Here is a 20786-nt window from a genome sequence, read left to right as displayed (position 1 = left end):
TATTCAGTGGATCCCAAAGGCACTATAATAGGAGAGAGGTTATTTACATATTTACATTATTAACAACGCAACTTGGATATTAAAATCAATTTCTTAATAAGATTATTAATTTGCCTTTATTATTATTGATTATTATTAATTATTCGGTCAGGCTATCTACCATGGAATTTAGAGTTGCATAATTTTTTAGTCGACAGAAATCTACATTTATTTTTTTTCACATTAATACCTTCCAATACTACCATATTGCTGCCTTGTTTAATGTATTTTATATCCTTGGTTGTACTAAAATTTTCTAAAGAAACAAATTCCTCTTGGTATGGGCATATTTGTGTTTCTTGTATACTTGTGTTCAGTATGTCATTTGTTGTACACTACATAAGTAGTTTCTACATTATCAACTGCAATAATCACTGCTAATAAATTGTCTGGAGATCTTCTAATTCTGCCCATTAGGAATAAAATTAATTCATTTAATACATTTAATGTCCTGATTTTTATTATTATTACCTACATGGGAGTTGCTAAAAAATCTGTATCGAATTCGTTCATTTTTTCCCGTGTATTTCAAGGTATTTATTTGACTGCTTTCGTTAGACTCCCCAATGTTGTATTTGACAAGTGTTATGGTACAAAATTATTGTTTTCATTATTTAGGCCAAACTGTATACAATACTTAATACGATTTTGATTAGAAACATCTAAGAACATAACATTTAACAATGATATTAAATTAAATTAGATTTTGTGCATTGGTTACCTGTTAGTTTGTCTAATTGTTCATATTGTATTTTGCAACTTTCAATTTCATCTAACTTTTTCCTCCTCCTCAAACTTCTTTATTCGGGTTTATTTGGTTGTTTTAAAATTAACTAGATATAAATTAAAATTGATTAAAATTAAAAAGTTTATTTGTGGGGGTTCCCACTACCGATAATCCAAATGTTGCAACTTTATGACCAAATATGATTTAATATGAATTAATAAATATCAATAAAAAATATTAGAAAAATACGTATATTTTATCAAAAAAAATATTATTATTGTTATTTTTGGATTAGTGGTATAAAATATACTTGAATAAAGTGATATATTCTTGTGAAATTATATAAAATTCTAAAATTCAAACTAGATGATAAGTAAGACTTATTTTCAGATATCGAAGCTCTTAATGTATCGATCTGCTTAACCAACCCTTATCTGTGTTTGCATCTAGGTTTCCCGTGTTATATTGTTAAATGACTCCATGTGATAGTTCTCTTAATTAATAAATTTATGGCTATTATTCGAAAGAAAAATTACTAACGCGATTAAATATTGTGTATGTTTCAAGTAAGGTAAATATTATATTATTTGTAATGATGGTTTCAATGGTTTTAATATAACAAATTTATTAAATGATCTTGATTGTAAAATAAAATTATAATAATTGAAACATTAATATATCGATTGCATATTGATCAATTCTATTTGTACGTGTGAATTTAATTCAGAGTATTACACTCTATAAATAAAGTTTGAAATCGAACTTATTTTTCGATCCTCAAATATTTTTTTTCTGAAAATTAGGCAATGTGAATAAAGTTATTAAGTTATAAAATTTCGAATACATCATAATAGCTTCAAGAGTAATATTAGCGATGGTTTTTAGAGAACATTCTTATTCTATTTCTATTCTTTCTTTGACGAAGAAATGAGTAGTATGTACCTGTTAAATCAAAAATATTTTCAATTGTCATATAAAATATGTTAGGCAGTATTATTAACAGCAAATAGTAGTATTATTAGACGTCCTTTTCAGTTTATAATAGATTAATATGTTAAATAGACGTACTGGTTTGTGTTCTTTGATTTTTTTTTATTCAGCAGTTTGCAATGTTACTTAAACTTGTTTAACGTATCCACGATTACACTTAGGTTTTAGGTGTATCTTAAAAATAAATTATCTTTTTTTTTAGGCTCAATATTTTATAATTTATTAGTTCATAGTGTATTCACTAACTTTAAAACTATAAAAGTACCACTAAAAACAAAAAAATTTATAAAAGGGGTATAACATTGGTTATTGAAAATATTAATTGCCCATAACTTAGGTACATAGTAAATATTGGTTTTTTTTTTAATATTCTTAATTATTTTAAAAATAACAAATAATAATAATTATTATATAATATTATTATATAATTTTATCTTGAGATTAGTGTTATTCAAAGGTTTATTACTATAAGTACTGACTTATGATATGATTTACGATATTGAATTGTCAAAATTGATGTCTGTTATCAAGTTATTATCTTTTGTCATAATATTAATTAATATAAAAAAATGCTGCTTCTAGTTGCGTGTATTGAGTATGGTCGATAGGAATATAATTTGGTTTGATTTTATTGATTTAAGTGAGTTTCCTATAGGTTAGGTTAAGAATAAAATCGAAGTAATTATTTAGAAATATTTAATTAATTAAATTTTTAGGTGTACGTTTATAATTCTGGGTTCTGAATTGTCATCATTAAAATGTAAAATATGAGTTATTTGTGGTTTTATATTTAGGTAAGGTAGCTTACGTACAATGTTGTTAATTTAATATTCAGATAGGTAGTGTATAAAATAAAAATATCGGGGTATAACGAAATCGATTTTTAGTGTGAATACTACTTTTGTTATTCAGAAAATTATTTTGGGCAACTTATATTTAATTAATTTGATAGGTTATAGTTTAGGCTATAGTTTTTAAAAATAATAAGAATTTTTTTGCGTAATTTAGAGTATTCAGTATTTAAAAAAGCTGTATAAAAAAATATTAAAATTATACCTTAATATGGTATAGACTGTAGCTAATTTAAATCAAAATAATGAGGCAGAAAAACAGTAGGTAATTATTTGTTTAGATTAATATTATATAGAACTTACCAAGTTTATTTTTTTCATCTGTACCTATTAATATAGTTTTTTGTTTACTAGTTTAAAAAGTATATTATTTTGAATAAAACACGTATTTGTCACATTTGTGTATTTGTTAGAACTATTTCAACACTCTATTAATGATTAAATTAGTTCCAAGTGATTTTTGGATTGTCAAATATCTTTGTTATTTTAAGGAATTTATCATAGACAGTTATAACCTAAGTGTTTGTTGGTAAAAACAATAGTAATTAAGTATTCAATAGCCAGTATAGGTAGGTAATTGGTATGAATAATGATATATTTGTACTCGATTGGAAATTAATTCAATAAAAAACAAATGCAATGGTAGTAAAAATATATTAAATTATAATTTCAAGTTAATATTTATTAAATACATTTTAACTAAAACATTATTTAAAAATTAAAAGAAAAAGAAAAATTTGAGCGTGTTTGAAGATGAAAAACAAAGGAATGCAAACTTAAAACATTGAATACATAAATAATATATTAGATCATGGTACCATACCTTTGTATACAATACATATAAGTATGTTTTAATGGTAATAAACATTAAATATTTTGTATTTGAGTAATATAAACTGAACGTTAAAGTAATATATGAATATTGAATATAAATAAAAAAGTAAATAATATAATTTATCTATAATGAAAGCAGTAAATTATATGACTTTTATTGAGCTACTAAACTCATGTATGAAAATTCATAACGAATCATAGTTTTTGATGAGGATATAAAATTATAATATGTAAAATATAATAGTAATTTTATTATTTTGAATTTAAGATTTTAAGTTTATCTTTGAATTTGATTATTTGTTTTGATTAAATGTTGATTACTAGAAAATACAGATATAGTTAGAGATTAGATATTTGGCATTCGTCTCAGTTTTATAGGTGTATTATTGTTATAAATGTAATGATGAATCAATGACTACCGTAGTTGAAAACTATCTCAGTTTCAGTTTTTTTAATCTTTATTATTATCTTAGTTCTATACTGAATATCATAAATTCATGATGTATTTTTAGTTCAACATAGAAAAATGATTGATTCGAGATTTTAAAACAATTATCGTATTCAGTAGATAATAAATAGATGTGTAAAGTACCATTAAAATGTATAGTATTTCTAAATCACGTTTAGTTGTAAAGTGTAGGTATTTGATGTTGATGTAAATTGTATGACTAACACCTAAAATTTACATAACCAAGACAGAGGTAAATAAACTCATAGGATATAATACAATTTATATGTAAAAATAATAATAGTAGATTTAATTATCTAAGTAACACTATACTACGAGTTCGTTAATTACCCTTGTTGTGTCTATGCATATTACTTTTAGTGTCTATTTTTCTTTAGTACCTAGTGTTGCATCCATCTTGTGTATAATAATACGTATAATATTTAGTTTAAAATTAAAATAAATCTCATTATTATTTAAGTTGTGTGCAATTTAAATTTTGTTGCATTGTGGTTATAAGACTATGTGCTAATATAATATACTAAAAATTGAATTTTAAAAAAAAAGAAAAATTATTTAGTACTTGGTTTTTAATGCAGCATTAGAAATTTTGGCTGTTTGACGTTTGTTATTGATCATTTATTTAAAATACTCAAAACTAAATAATCAGCATATTGTTAATATGTATTATGTTTAAGTAACAACATAATTATGTTTCTTTGACTTGATATCTATTTGACTTGAACATTGTCGATATTTTATAATTAACATATTACATTACATTACATTAACATATTCTGTATATTTAAACATTAATACTTAATATATATTAAATATTCATTATTGACTTGAATTAGTAATAATTTTCAATTTTTAGTACTATGTTATATAGGTTATATAGGATGTAGTTAATTTTAAGTGAACTATAGCCAAGCTATAATTAATTTAAGTATTTTTATTTTATTTTATTTTTATAATTTTTAATCATCACCGTCTCCCTAATGTGTACTTGCTAGTTAAGATAAGTAGATATTTTGTACCATAATAAGTGTATTGATAAAATTCACAATTAAACAATCAAATAAACTATATAGTTATGAAAATAAACACATTTAATTTACGTATTTACTATTTACTAATTTTGTCTTAATTAAGTATATACCTAAATCAGGTTTTTACGAGGTGTAGAATGTAGGCATTCATTGTATTGTTTCATAAAAATGATTTCATTTATATTTAAAACCAAAATTAATATGAAATTATATTACCATAAGTCAAATAATTTTAATGATAATAAGTAATAACAAATAAGTAGCTGTAGTTTTTTAAATAATACACTTGCACTATACGAATACTTGTATGAAGTTGAATATTAGTTACCTATAATTGGTTATATACCTACTAGGGATAATAATTATTTATTTTTAAATATTTCTTTAAACTGTTAACGGTAAGAAGGAAAAATGAAGTGCCAGTTAATATTATTAAAATAACGTAGTAAAAATAAGAAATAAAAATATAATTAAGTATGTATTATTTTTTGAAATACGTATTATCACAAAGTAAACGATTGTTCTTAAATCATAAATGTACCTATTGAAAAATTATTATTTAAATGGTTTTATAGTTATTTTAAAAATGTAGTTGTGATTGAACTTTAAGTTTCAAACCTATTTCATATCAGTGTAAGTAGGTAATTTAAAAACATGGTGGTATTATATTTTTATTATATATACGAATATTAAATTTTAAACCAACATAAGTTTAATAGTTAGGTTTTATTTATTTATTATGTTAAAATAAAATAATGTGTAGTTGGTATTGTAAATACTAATTAAGTGAAAATTTACCACAATCATATAATTGCACATAAGTTGTTGATAGTATAATATGTAACTGGAGGCTTAAAAATATAAGTATATGAGTTAAGATACTAACTGAAATATAGAAAATACAGTATTAAAAATAAAGTGTGAATGTCAATAAATTAGGTATAATCTATATAATTGTTAGGATTTTATCTTTAGATGTCTAGATGGAAAAATCGTATGTAACTTGTAATTAGTAAATTGTTATTAAGGTTGTTTGATAAATTTTTAATACAATTAGATAATTTCGTTTAATTATGCTTAATATTTATCAAGTTTTTATTTTCTATTAATTAAAACAGGGTTAACTTATTTTATATGTTTAGATTACTTTCTTTTTACTTATTATTATTGTTGTGTTTTGTGACCATTGATTTCAAAATAGCTAGGTAGTTAACTTAATTATTCTATATCGATTTTACGTATACCGATCGAATTTTGAGGAAAAATGTCTTTTATAGTATTTAATAAAGTAATAATTAATAATTCTATATTTTTCGTGAAATGTATATGCTATTTAGAAGTTTATGTGCATTAAGTATTTGCGTTGGTGCATTGTGCTTATAATATATACTTGGTGTGTAATAAACACAATAAACTTCAAATAATAATAATAAGAGCATATAATTTCTTATAATTAAGTATTCTTCGTATATATTAACGTGATGTTCTTGGCTATTCTGTTAAGTGTTTGAAAACATACATATCTTACGTATTTGTTGTTTTACTTTATATATTACATTAGCTGCCAACTGTCAAGTACACGAAAGGTTTTTTCTTTAGATTTTTATCCTGTAAATTTCTATTTTAAAATATTATTTTATTTATATGAAATTCATATCTTGACCTTATATTTTTTGTTAAAAATACATAAAATTTCATATTTTAATTTCTAAGATTTCTTAAAAATTATCGAAAATATGATGATTTTTTTTTTTGATTAGTAAATAAATTGTTGATTAATTGGATATTTAAACAAAAATAATGATTTTTCTTCAAAAAGTTTGAAAATGTAATACAAGAGGTTCTTTCTCCTTTTTTTTTTAGATTTTTATCTTGGAATTACTATTTTTTGATAGATGAACTTAAAATGTTGACGTTATTTTTTCAAGTAAAAATATAAGTATACGCATATATTTTTTTCTAAAGTGTGGAGTTAAAACTTTAATAAAATTGGATATTTAAATAAGAAATATATCATAAATAATTGTCATAACTGTTTTTATATCACTTAAAAAAACTTTACTGAACTTAAGTTCTTCAATCCTTCGACTGAGTCTGGCATGAATGATAACTTTTTAATTTTAAAAAACTTAAAAAATATCTTCCCCTAATTTTATTCCTTTCTAATCAAACATTATGTAACTGATCAACACTTGTAAGTTCATTTTCTTCAACTTCAAGATTTTTTCTCAAAAGTAGTACCTTATTTTCTCTGATTTTTATTATCTTTGCTGCCGACCAGCCAATATATTATTATGATAACATTTACAAAAAATTCATCATGTCTATAAGTGAAAATCTTTTAATTGCTTTATCTAACTAACAAATTTATTTCAATCTCATATCCGAGTGGTATATAAAATGGCAAATTACAAAAAAATAAAGAAAATCAATTCACTTAACATTTACATTCAAATCCGATGTATGTCCAGCTTTTAAATTAAATTTCTTCCCAAGTCCTACGTCAAATACAAATACCTAGGTATACAAGGTATAGCAGTATATAATATATATTATATAACATAGGTAGATAAATGACTGACACGGAAAACCATATTTCAACTAAAAGTCTTAATGTCTATATACTTATGCTTAGCCCTCTTTTATGTTCAAATAATAGTATCAGTCTAATCTCAAATTTATAATTTATAATTATTTTTAAAACTACTTCAACTTATGGAGTATGGACTAGTGTCTAAAGCTTTGGGGCACTATGAAAAAAACCTAATATAAATAAAATCTCAGCGTTATAAAGTATAGAACTTTGATTATTCCAATACTCTCCACTATATGTCTCCAACTTAACTGCATAATGACTTTAATATAAAAACTATTGATGGAGAAGTATCGTTCTTTTACATTCACTTTCATAAGCGACTTCAAATTAATTCTTATCTTCATATAAAGGATCTTTCTATCTTGAAACTACCAGGAAATGTTATAAACATCTTTCATTTCTAACGATTCTTAGTATATACAATCTTATTGTACATTTTTTAGTACATTGTTTATTAAATAAAAAATAATTAAAAACTATGAGTTTTCTTATGATTTTTAGTAATTTTTTTCGTACCTAATTGGAAAATATTTGTTGTAGGTATACTTGAAATTATTTGCTATTATACGTGTGTATTATTATTCTATAGATACGCATAGTTACATTTTTAAAACATTTAAGCTGTATTTGTATTTATTCACATCATTCTTCGAAATTTAGTAATATAGAGTACTAACACTACTAGTCACTTGTAAATTATTCTATATGGATGTTACACTATATTTATATTAATATCAGAATTTTCTAAGTTCCATAAATTGAACTTATTTTTTAAAAAATATTGGGTATATAATTACAGTGATTTTTCAATGATTAAATATTCTAAAAAAATATGATACAGAAAAAAAAATGTCTATTATATGTTAACGTTTTATTTAAATGTATTTAGTATTTACCTACCTGCAATAACATGGCTGAATTATAACAATAATACATTGAGTATACGTGTATTTTCGTGCAACGAATTCCTTAGTAAATATCACATTAGATTAGGTTTTATTCAAATAATCAAAGCGTTATAAAGAGTTATAATTCTTTATAACTTTAGAATTGTTAATTGATAATTATACCCATACTAAAAACGAAGGTAATTAGTAATCAAATACATTATAATTTTCATCATTAGTTTTGTTATTCTGAAATACAACTACATTTTTTTTAATAATCGGTAAATCCATATTTTTTCGTTTTACATTTTTGTTATATTCTTATACTTCTAATTGATTCAACATTATCATAAAAAAGTATATAAAAAAAGAGTAAGAAATAACAAATATATTTTTGTCTATAGAAATATTTAATCAGGCAATAGGCATACGTTGTATATTTCATTCTTTTCGTAAAAATTATGTTTTTAGTTTCATTATTTTAAATATTTTCTTACAATATTATTATAAAAGTTAAATCTATATATTTTTAATAAACTCAATTTATTCAACCTATATCTATTAAATTTTCATCAATATTATAGTTAAAATTTTATATTGTACATTTGTACAGTTAAACAACAATTATTTTGTGTTTTTAAATCGACAGCAACGTTGCAATAATAGCGAATAACTAAAAAATGTCACCTTATTAATTAAAATAAATATATTTTAATATTCAGATTTTAAATGATTTATTTTATAATATTGCGCTTTAGGCTTGGCTTTAATATTTATTAATCATACAGTTCCCCTTCGTTTATGTAGGTATATAATATATATTATGTATTTGGTAAATGTTTTATTTTATACAACTCGATGAAACAAGTTACTTGCTTTCCATTCGAATGCAAATTAATGTTTTCCTAAGCCAAACATGGCAATACTGTAGCAGGTGAATGGAATTTACCATAAATCAGAAGAACGGTTCCATCAAAATAAAATATAATGTTAATTTCCCCAATAATACTACAATAATGTTATTGTGTGTTATTTATATTTAGAAATCGCATACAATTTTAATCGAATCTTTTATAAACTTTTTGGTAATTTATTGCTTCATAATTTGGGGTAAAATTATTTTAATAACTATTTTTTTTTTAAATTATGACTATAATATTTTAATACTATTTATGTGATTGTCTGTATAAATCTCTAAACTAGTCTTACCTATACGTACCTATCAGTGAATTGGCGAGTAATACCTAGGTGTTATAAGATGTATTCACATTTATTTTTTATCAGTTTTATTAAAAAATAGTAATTTTTCGGAGTTTTGTTGTTATTGTGATCTAAAAATTTGTCAGATTTGTCAGTGAAACACATCATGTCAATGAACAAGAAATTAAAAAAAAAACAAAATTGTTATCTTTATGATATCGGTATAAATTTATGAAATTCATAGATCTGTAAATATAGTATAATTTAACGCACCTAACATAATAGCTATCTTCTTTACGACGTAGCACTTATTGCATCATTTTTATTTATTTGGTTCACAATTGTCTAATAAAAAAATTAAGTGTAATAAGTAATAACTATAAAAAGAATTAATCGCTGTTTTTGTTGCTTGTAGCGTTTTATATATCGTTAGATTATATTTATATCGTCTTCAATTGTTTTTACCTACTATAAAATATTATAGGTTATTATACCTAGTTGTGGTCTTTATCAACATATTTTGTCACCTGTCAATAAATCCAGTGTTCATAATCATTATTGTAATAAATTTTATTGTTACTAATTGTATGTGACATCATCCTATCATTAATTTGTATACGATATTGTGATATTGATATAGCAAATTAGCCGCTCTATAGGGTTTAATCTCCATTTAGCACTGCATCTATGCACGACAGTCTTTAAATACATTAATATATAATACTTATTAATGCTGGCGTGTGAACGATTATATAATATTATGTGTACGTAATGTAATAGTATAATACCCATTGCACCAGGATTTGTGTTTTGCATTTAATCAGATGTACGCAAGGTTTATTGTTGTATTAAGTACCCACCAACTCACATATTACTATACGTGAACAATGATTAATGCTAAAATATTCATTTGTAGGTAGTTTATACTATATGTTAAACGCAAAATAAAAAGTTGAATGTGGTTATAAGTCTTAACTAATTGTATACCGTTGGTGTTACATATTATTACGACAAGCTATTTGTATTTTAATTTAATTATGGCAGATTAATAGTTTAGTAATTTAGTATAAAAATATTCTAATATATTTATAGAATGTAGCTTACTAACATATTACTATACAATATTTCAATTAGATATTTTCTATTGAACTTGAACATAGTTCACCCGATATTTGTAAAAATAATATACAAGCAGGAGAAAAATTCATTATTAATAATATAACGATTAGTATGCTTATAACTAAGTACCTGAGTATTTGATAATTTACCTAATCTTTGAACTGATTCAATTTGTGATACCATTATTTTTTGCTAAAATTGTATTATATCTACTTGCACATTTCATGGTTTATTTTATAATTCACATGTATCTGTTATGATGTTTTTTTTCATGTTTCTGATATTTTTGTGTTATTAACATTTTATAGTAGGTATTTTATTTAAGAGAAGAATGTTTCAAATCATAATACCATAAGGTGTTTGAAATAGGTACTTAATATGTATGCATAGGTACTAGTTTTATGTAAGATATTGTGTTATAGCGTAAAATAAAATAAAAATGTATTAAGTTACCTATGCTTCTTTTTTATAACTGTATTGTAGTTGATTGTAATGATTCATATGAAAAAGTACAATTGGTATTTAATTCGATAGTATTGTAGTGGTTGACGGTTGTGTACATACAAATTTTATAAATAGGCAATTAAACAATATTATGTAATTATTATATACGCTATAAGCCTATAAATATTACAGTATTTAGTTGGCGTTGGTATTCTTATTCTAGGTCAAAACTAATATGGTTTCAAATAATATTCTCGTATGATGGTTTAGGTTATAATCGGTAGTTTTTACTACAGTAAATACATAGCGTATATTTACCGAGAAATCCGCTTTACAGTTTATGTAAGTAGATTGGTTTTGCACGAGTCGTTTTGGTTAGTCTTAGACAACCGAGTAAGGTTTAATAGTGGTTAGCCACTCGTGCTATTTATACGATTCGATCACCTTAAAATTCTCCACCAAGATTAATTTGTGTAACCTATTTGCAGTGTACGGCCCATGTACGTGCCACGTGCGTGTATTTTGGTTGGTAGGTAGGTAGTATATTACTATCATTTCTATGGAATCATTTTGTTCGCATAAGCTCAAATCGTGGCATGTGACGACCACTGGTATATTTAAATTATCGTTTTCGCATTGAATGATTTTTTAAAAGTTTTGTCTGACATTAATAGAATATTCGGAATATTTCTCTCACATTATTACTTATGTAAATTATTATTAATGATTATTATGATTATTATTTATTTATTATTATTAATTATTATTAATGTAAACATTATTTTTAATAGTTTGTTGTGTGAATGTTAGGCGCAGAGTGATGTGTAAATGTGACTGCCAACATTTCTAATTTTTGATTTTATGTCTTAGAATATAATATTACAATAATGTTATGAGCAAAAATAACTTTTAACATAAAAAAAAAAAAAACAAAAAATATACGTATTTAAACACATCATCTAAAGTATGATAACGTGTACAAACGAGATGTAATAATATAAAAAAATTAATTGCTGCATTGTTATTTTGTTATTACAATAATGTTTTGGTTGGAAAAATAAGCTATTAATAGGATTTATGTGGGAAACCGGTTTACATTTAATAGAATTCGAGAATTTTATTTTTTACAAAAGCTCAAAAAGGTTGCATTCGTGGATTAATTTTAGTGTGTTGTCTATGGATTTTGTTTCTGAAATAGTATTTATCTAGTATTATGGATACTTTTAAAGTTATACCTATGTACTTGATCTATTTGTAAAGACAGTTATGAGACTGTGTTTGATAAAGCGATTCATTTCCACTTCCATACGCATACACAGTCTCATCAGGTTAAGGTTTGACGTGTTATCTAAATAAGTACAATATCTATAGTATATTATTAATAATAAATAATAATTTAATATCATTGGTTGATAGTTTTTTAAGACCTTTTTGCTGCGTCGTTAGGTACTTGTTAATCGTGTTTAACATTATATTTAAATCACCTAACAGAATATTAAGTTACTCCTCAAATATAAAGTTACAGTTTTAAATTTTCTTTTAGTTTTTTGTTTAAACTTTTGCAGAAATTCTTTTTCTTTTATTCGAAAAATATACATCTTTTAACATATTAACATATTAATCGTCTTTCATAAATATATATTATATTTGACTGTACCTATATCAAATAGTTCTGTACATAATAAATAGCATAAATGTTTTAATCAATAGATATCAGGTGCTCCTATTAAGATTATAAAAAATAAGGTACTCAGTGGGAATCATGTTTTTAGAAATACGTTTAGCAACAAATATTATTATTCAGTGATTTTTTTTCTTTAAATTTCAATAATTTTTATTTAATTTAGTGTAGCCGCTCATCTTAATATTATACTCGACAAATGATGTAAGTAACGAGTCAAATATACTCATATGTTTCGTCGATTTGGCTCGATCAATAAAACTTATATGACCTATGAAAGAGGATAGTTTTTTTTTATCATTTTTACTAGTTATAAATTTTTTTTTCACACTTTTTTAACTATGAAATGTATTCTGATAATTATTATTGCCCAATGACATTGAAACTATAGAAAAAAAAAATTTTATGTTAAGCCTGTTATAGTTTATTTATTTATGGATGTTTTGTTTCATATATGATCAAAAGTCTAGGAGATTATGTTTATTCGCAATTATAAAAATTCCCGTTGTCTTCTATATTATAGGTTGTGGCATAATTAAAAATTTATCCGAGATTATTAATTTGTATTAATAATAATTATTTATAAATATTTTATGGTATTTTATTTTGTACTTTGTTAAAATTCCAATTTGCTTTCCATTTTTGTAACAATATGTTTGAAAAATATTTCAAAATAGTTGTGTCTATTAGTTAATGCCGTGACTTTTGTTGTTACGATTATATAATCATCAATATACCATATTATTATACAGTCAGCTTTCTCAAAATATATTATCAAACAAATATTTATGATCCACATTCCTAAATTATTATTTAAAGTACATTATTTATCCACGTTAAAATATATTTAAATCTATATTTTCGTTTGTTTAACACTATATTATACGTATAAACCATATTATAATGTGAAGTTTTGATATATTTGTAATATTGACTATTTTAGCAGTACAACACTAGTTGTTGGTCAAATTTAATTTAAAACTGTACTACGAAGCTTAAGAACTTCTTCTCAATTTTTATCAAGTTTAGAGGTAGATGAATATCGTTTGGGTAACGATTTCGGTTCTTATATTTTTCGTTGAACTTTTTACGGATTTCAAAATAACATATTAATATGCAATACACCGCTTATTATTCGTCAGTGTATGTTTTAATTAGATGCTGTTGAGTATTACTATCACACTTTTATTATACCAAAACATCATATAGTGGTTGACAGATACTTGTCAAGGATTGGTTCCCTGCGACAATTTAAATTAAATGAAATTAAGAAACATTTGAGAAAGATCTTGGGAAGAAATATATTTTTATATTTATTTAAAACCTCGTCGATGTGTTATCACGTACCTGAGCTAAGCGTTCATAGTGATTTCTAATAGAAACGAACTCTTTTCTAGTTATTAATTTACATAGTATAAAACCGTTCACTTTTTTTATTAATACATTCATTTTTTGTTAAACGTTCGATATTTATTTATTGGATACTATATTATATTCAGATTATCTGGACCAAGTTTATAAGCAAAAATATGTATTTCATTATATGTATGGGTATGAATTATTTGACGGCTTGACGCTGTATTAAATTATTTAACAATTTCGATCTGGTACAATTTGTAGGTAGTTGGTACACTTAAGTTGTATTACCTATATTTAAAAAAAAATAATAAACACTAATAAATAAGAAAATAGGAACAAAAATTAAATAATAATAATTTATAGATGGCTTTTTTCATTGATAGTTAATTATTGTTAATTATTATTAATAAAAAAAAATGAATATAGAAAAATAAAATTGATAGAATTTAATTTAGTTTTAAGAAACTGTTTTAGACATACCATTTATTGTGTTTTATTGTGTTTATACGATTTAAATAATAATATTTAAAATTAAAGGACAACTAAAGTCTAGCTCACTTGAATAATAATAGTCTACAATGTCAATTAATGTTAATTTATGATTTAATGTTGTATGATTTTTAATAGGTATAATAATAGGGATTTAATCATTTAATAATTTTTTTACATAATTGAGGATAATTTATTGAAATAAATATAATTTGTGTGGATTCATAAGATTCAAAATTAATTTCATTAATAAGTATCATCAATAAATAATAATATTATTTTGAGTTATTTATACACGAGTTGATATATGATGTATTCGTAGGTTTTGTGTTTGTTAGGTAGTGCTTGTATTTTCATCTTTATATACATTAAACGTGTGTACCCACTATGACAGTTGAATTTCACTATATTCTGTCTAATAAATTAAACACCCGAAACGACGGCAATATCACGCAAGTATAATGTGTTTCTTAAACCAAATCGAATTTAAAAACCACCAAAAATTATTATTTTATTCACCGCGTGTGACCTGCGATAAGATTCTGTAAAACAATAACCATAAATTAAAAGACCGCAGTCATTATTAAATAATAATTGTCGCTTTCCTTTTAATGGACCGCCGTTTGTCTTGTGACCATCGAATGATGACCACATTACGCCTACTTAGCTGAGTAATTGCATTTTAAGAAAGAAAAAAATATAAAATAACCATTATTGAAATAGCTTCGATTCTAAAAAAGCAAACTTATCGATATATTTTTCCTCTTAAATAATTTCACTGGTAAATGGTCGTCTCAGTGTGCTATGTTAGACTTGTTAGTGGTGCTAAATATTTGTATAGCTTATGTTTTGTTCCTTATTATACATTTTATTATACTTCACAATAATTTTTCTGAAAAAAAATGTAATCGATAGATATATAATAATAATAAGAATAATAAAATAACATAGTTTTTAAGCCTCTTTTTAGTACATAAATAATATAGGTACAATACACTACAATCATATATTATTTCATAAATATTTTAGGCAGTTAATTTATTTCTAGTTTAAGTTTTATACTATAGGAAGGTACTTATCAAACATTATTCGTATTGCTTAACAGTTAATAGTTTTTAATTCGTATAAGATACTCTCAAAATTAGTAATTTTTATTATACCGTTTAGATTGAAGCGTGTTTAAGATAATGTCATACATTTGTATAATAGGTAGTTATTTGATAATGTTTTAAAAATTATGGTGTGTAAGAAGGATTCATACTTATTATTACGTCATATAAAGTATAGGTATCATGATAATTTTAAGTATCTATATACGTACTTATAAACTATGTATAGGTAGTTAAGTAATTGGTAACACAATAAGGCGTAGGTAATAGGTACTAATAATTGGTAATATATTGGATATTTACCTAATTAACTACTCGTAAACAGCTAAAGTAAAAATGTATTAGACACTTTATGTATTTGAATAATATAGAAAAATTATAAGGTAAAATTCACAAAAAATAAAATGAATATTAATCTCATTATATGTGTTAGAACAGGTCTATGACTCCTTATGTTAATATTTCTTACCCACATTGTGTATACAACTATATAAGTACAATTAATCAATAATGAAAATGATGAATGATTGATTATTTTATATTTACTTGTCTTATTAATTCAAAGTAGATAAAATAGTTTTTGCAATTTATTTAATTGCTATAAAATGTGTATGTAAAAACAAAATATTAATATGTGTTTTTTGTCTTTAATACCAGACTGTTTTATTAAAGGTATATTATTAAGATTAAAGCTTATTATTACCATATAAGTTAAAATATCAAACATTAAACAAATACAAAAACATCGCTAACCCGGAATAGACGTGGGATAATGAGAAAACTTTGTCAAGTATAGTTATTTGAAAAGGCCTTTATTAATGTAGGTAGCTTTTTGCTAGGGATGCGATATCCTGCACTATAGCTATATTTAATTATCATGTGTTTTATACATAAATTGTAAAATATAATGATGTATGATATTAATTAACTTGCAAGTTATTTTTGACAATCTGCCAATTATAATTATTTAACTAAAAAATTTCTTAAAAATTAATTTAATAGTATGTAGAAATGTAGAATATCTAATAGTTTATTATAAAGATTTTAATTTTAAGATTTTTATAATATTTTATATTTTTAATTTAATTTGTCTTACATACTTTTTAGAGAAGACTTAGGGAATCTAAAAATATCTAAGGTTTACTTTTCTAATAATGTATACGATTTTAATTATACTGAATAGTATAGGTTTTCGTAATTTTTATTATACTATAAGTTAAAATCAAATTGTATTGTACTGTAATTTTGCCTTTTGACTCTTGTTGCTTTAACTTTATGGATTTGAGTTAGATTGAAGTTAATTCTATCATATGATTAATACGTTTTTTAGGATACAGAAAAAATATAAAAAATTTAAATAAAAAAATGTATTATTATAATTAATAAATCATAACTAGTTAATTTGAACATACGCCATTTTTCATACGATTTAAACTGTTTAAGATAATCATATTGTCTAGTATTTTGTAGAATAGATTTTATTAATGTATGGATAACAGAATTAACAGATTAAAATTTATTTTATTAATTTGTAAAACAGTAGGATTATCTAATTATCTGATAGGATCATAAGGTTGTTTTTGACTTGAAGTATAAAATAAATATATATTTTTTTTTAACAAAATTGTTATTTTCTATGAAAAATATAAACAATACGTAGCAAACATGATGTGGTGCAAATATTTTACATGTAAATAATTCATTAAGAAAAAAAAATTTATACGAGATAAGTTGAATTTTATATCAAGGTTAAAGTTTGATCATATTAGTGTATTAATAATTATATATTGATTTTCCCTGTAAGAAGAATAATTAATCTTACAAAATATCACTGATAGTAACTGACATAATTTTTAAATTATGTTTATTTCATATTATAAGTTAACGTTTATAAAAACTTTGTACTAGTAAAAACGTGTTGAAGAATGTGTAATTATAATATAGTTAATATACTTAAATTGATAAAAAAAACAATAATTATTTATAAAATGACACAGAAGAATAGTAAAGTAGGTGATAGTTAAAAGTGTTAAATAATTAGTAAAATTAAAAATAATGTATTCTAGATACATAGATTTATGCTATAAAAATAAAAAGCTTATAATTTTAAGAATATTATTTGTTAAAAAAGACATTAAGATGAATAATATTAATAATATATTATTAACTTATAAACACTTACCACGTTTTAGACTTCAAATTCTTAAATATCAAAAAAAAAAAAAAATCATACTGATTTGTGCTTATGATAAAAATGTATAAATTTGAAATAAAAGAGAGTATGCAAATAAATTATTATTTTGTAGAATGTATTAAACGTGAATAGACGATGTTTCTTTTAATCATAAGATATCTTATATTTTAATATTGTATTATTTAGATGGTTAGTTATGTATGATAAACTATTTTAACATTATTGTTTTACCAATCACATTACAGAGTCATTTCTCTAGTTCGACTAATGATTTTGAATCGTTAAATAGGTACAAATAAAATATAAAATATAAATATATATTAAATGTCAAAATATTTTATAGCATTTTATAATAGTATTTAGGTTAAATGAGAACTAACATGTATTCAATAAACAATTTATTATTTTCTTTGAAATAAAAAAATATTTTTATTAAATTATTACTTAATATTTTAGATAGGTAATACAAAATATAATTATACCTTAGGTACAGCTAAAATAAAGTTAAAATATTTGTAAGTAGAACTGGTAAAATAGATAGGTAGGTAGGTACAATATTAGTTAAATTGTATAAAATAAAACAAACAATTAGGTGTAATCGTTGCTGAAAAAAAAGATTTTCTTAAATTATAATAATTAAAATATAATTTAAAGAGGTACTATATAAGTAGGTACGTAATTATTAATAAAACAATATTTGTAAGTTGTACTGAAAAATAAAATAAATTTACTGTTTATTTTTCCGATTAATATTTTACATGACGTTATAATATTATGTAAAACAAATAATTTTTAATAATGTATAAGACTTAATAAATATAATATTGAAACAGTTTGTGAAACTAAACATTATTACTGATATTTTATGTTTAAACTGTTTTTTTTGAAAATTAAATATAAAAATAAGTTTGTGTAACAGTATTTTATATTTTAAAGAGAAACAAAATGAAAATTTTATCTAAATGACTATTTAAAAATTTAAATATGTAGTTTTAAATATTTTATTTTCATAAACATAAATGAAAAAAAAATTTTAATGAAAAGCATGCTGGTTAAGTTAGGTTAATTTAAGTTTTTAAGTATAATTTATTTACTTTTATTTTATTTTTGTCGAAAAAAGCTATATTTAAATTTCGTAGAAAAATTGGTTTATATCACACTAGTAAACAAAACTATAATAGGATAAATAATTGTCTATTTAGAACTCATATATTACACCTAAAGTTCACTAAAAAAAAACGATGTCAATAGTATTATGATATAAAAATGTAGACACTAACACTGATTGTCGTGATTTACGGGGAAACTACAAAAGAAGTTGATATGTTATTTTACTACATTTCTGAAATTTTATTTGTGAGGTAAAATAAAATTGAAGCATATACGTTTAGTAGTATACTGTAAAATATATTTAAGTCATTAAATTAAAACATTTACAACAAATTAACCAAACACATTTTTGTATTTTGTCATATGTAAATATTTTGCTTAATGCTCGTATCAAAAATATTATATAGGATCTATACACAGGATTGAAATGTCTTATTTTAAAAAGATCTTGTACAAATGCATAGTAAATATACATAAATATATTCTTTTTTTATTAAACATAAATATAGTCCATTACTATTTATTTTCTTTTAATTTAAGTTATTTAATAGTAATAATACCTAGTACCTATACAGTTATTATTGAACCCATATAAATTAATTACATTTAAGACATGAAAAAATAAGCTAATAAATAATGTGTAAGAATTCAATTTTTTTGTTATAAAAGTACTTACTTCATAGAAAAAGATATTTCATGGATATTGAAATGTGCCATATTGAGTAGTTTTAGTTATAAAATCAATCAATTGTATAACCAACTCATATAATACATCCGGCATGCATTGTTTAGTTTTTAATTATACAACTAGAAATGTTTTGTATCGTATATTTAGTAAAATTAATATTTTATTAATATAATAATAATTTTCAGTGGAGCCGAACTCTGCCTTAGCTTTAAAATATAATTACTTTAATAATTTATTGGACACTTGGAGCATATTAAAATGGTTATTGTGAACCAATAAGGCCCACATAATTAATCAATTTAATAAAAGTACCGATCATTGTTTAGGATAGACTGTAACAACTTAATTTTAAAATAAGTTTACCACGGGTTTGTAAGAACCCGTGTAAAACGATAAATGGTACACATAGTGCATAGAAAACAAGAATTTCTATTGTTCATTGTATTTAACTAATTTCAATGGTCTCGTTATTTAAATTAATATCTATTATATAAGAGATTCAAAATGTAATATTTTGAAATTGTACAGGTTCAAAGTTCGGTGACACTGATTAACTCAAATGACAATAAATGATTATAAATGTTTGTTTTTTTAAATTTGTTTTAGATATATTCTCATCAATGTTTATCACGACTGGGGTAAAATAATTGTTCTATGAAAGTCTATAATCATAAAAAGTGGACAAATATTTATGATTTTGACAAAAAAAAAAAAATATTAATAATACATGCGGAATACTCATTAGTTTGGTCCGATAAACCACCAATGTGTCTAAAAGTTAGAAAATTGACGCAGCTTACCAAGTTCTCTGTGACTAAAAAAATCATACGCTCCGTGAGGTTTATTATACTAAATTATATATATTTATATATTTTTATAATAATATTATTGATGATAGTAATATATATATACTTAAATATACTTATAGAAACTAGAAAGTATATTAAATGTATATTGTATAAAAATAGA

General features: G+C 22.9%; 2 long non-coding RNA genes across 2 annotated transcripts in view; one reads left to right on the top strand and one right to left on the bottom strand.

Moving 5' to 3' along the window:
• Positions 1-356: 356 nt before the first annotated feature.
• Positions 357-3008, bottom strand: LOC126552046 (uncharacterized). The gene is made up of 6 exons (XR_007605903.1): positions 2911-3008; positions 1835-1930; positions 1611-1708; positions 761-872; positions 515-701; positions 357-445 (listed from the first exon to the last, which is right to left on the bottom strand). It is a non-coding gene; the product is annotated as an uncharacterized LOC126552046 (long non-coding RNA).
• A 1739-nt stretch (positions 3009-4747) lies between these two features.
• The window catches only part of LOC114130121 (uncharacterized), a 30392-nt gene continuing 14353 nt past the window's right edge, over positions 4748-20786 (top strand). The window contains exon 1 of the long non-coding RNA XR_003592898.2: positions 4748-20656. This is a non-coding gene — a long non-coding RNA (uncharacterized LOC114130121). The remainder of the gene's footprint in view (positions 20657-20786) is intronic.

Source organism: Aphis gossypii, chromosome X, assembly GCF_020184175.1.
Source record: "Aphis gossypii isolate Hap1 chromosome X, ASM2018417v2, whole genome shotgun sequence".
NCBI lineage: Eukaryota > Metazoa > Arthropoda > Insecta > Hemiptera > Aphididae > Aphis > Aphis gossypii.
Note: the sequence above shows the minus strand (reverse complement) of the source record. Positions and strands in the feature narration are given on the sequence as shown.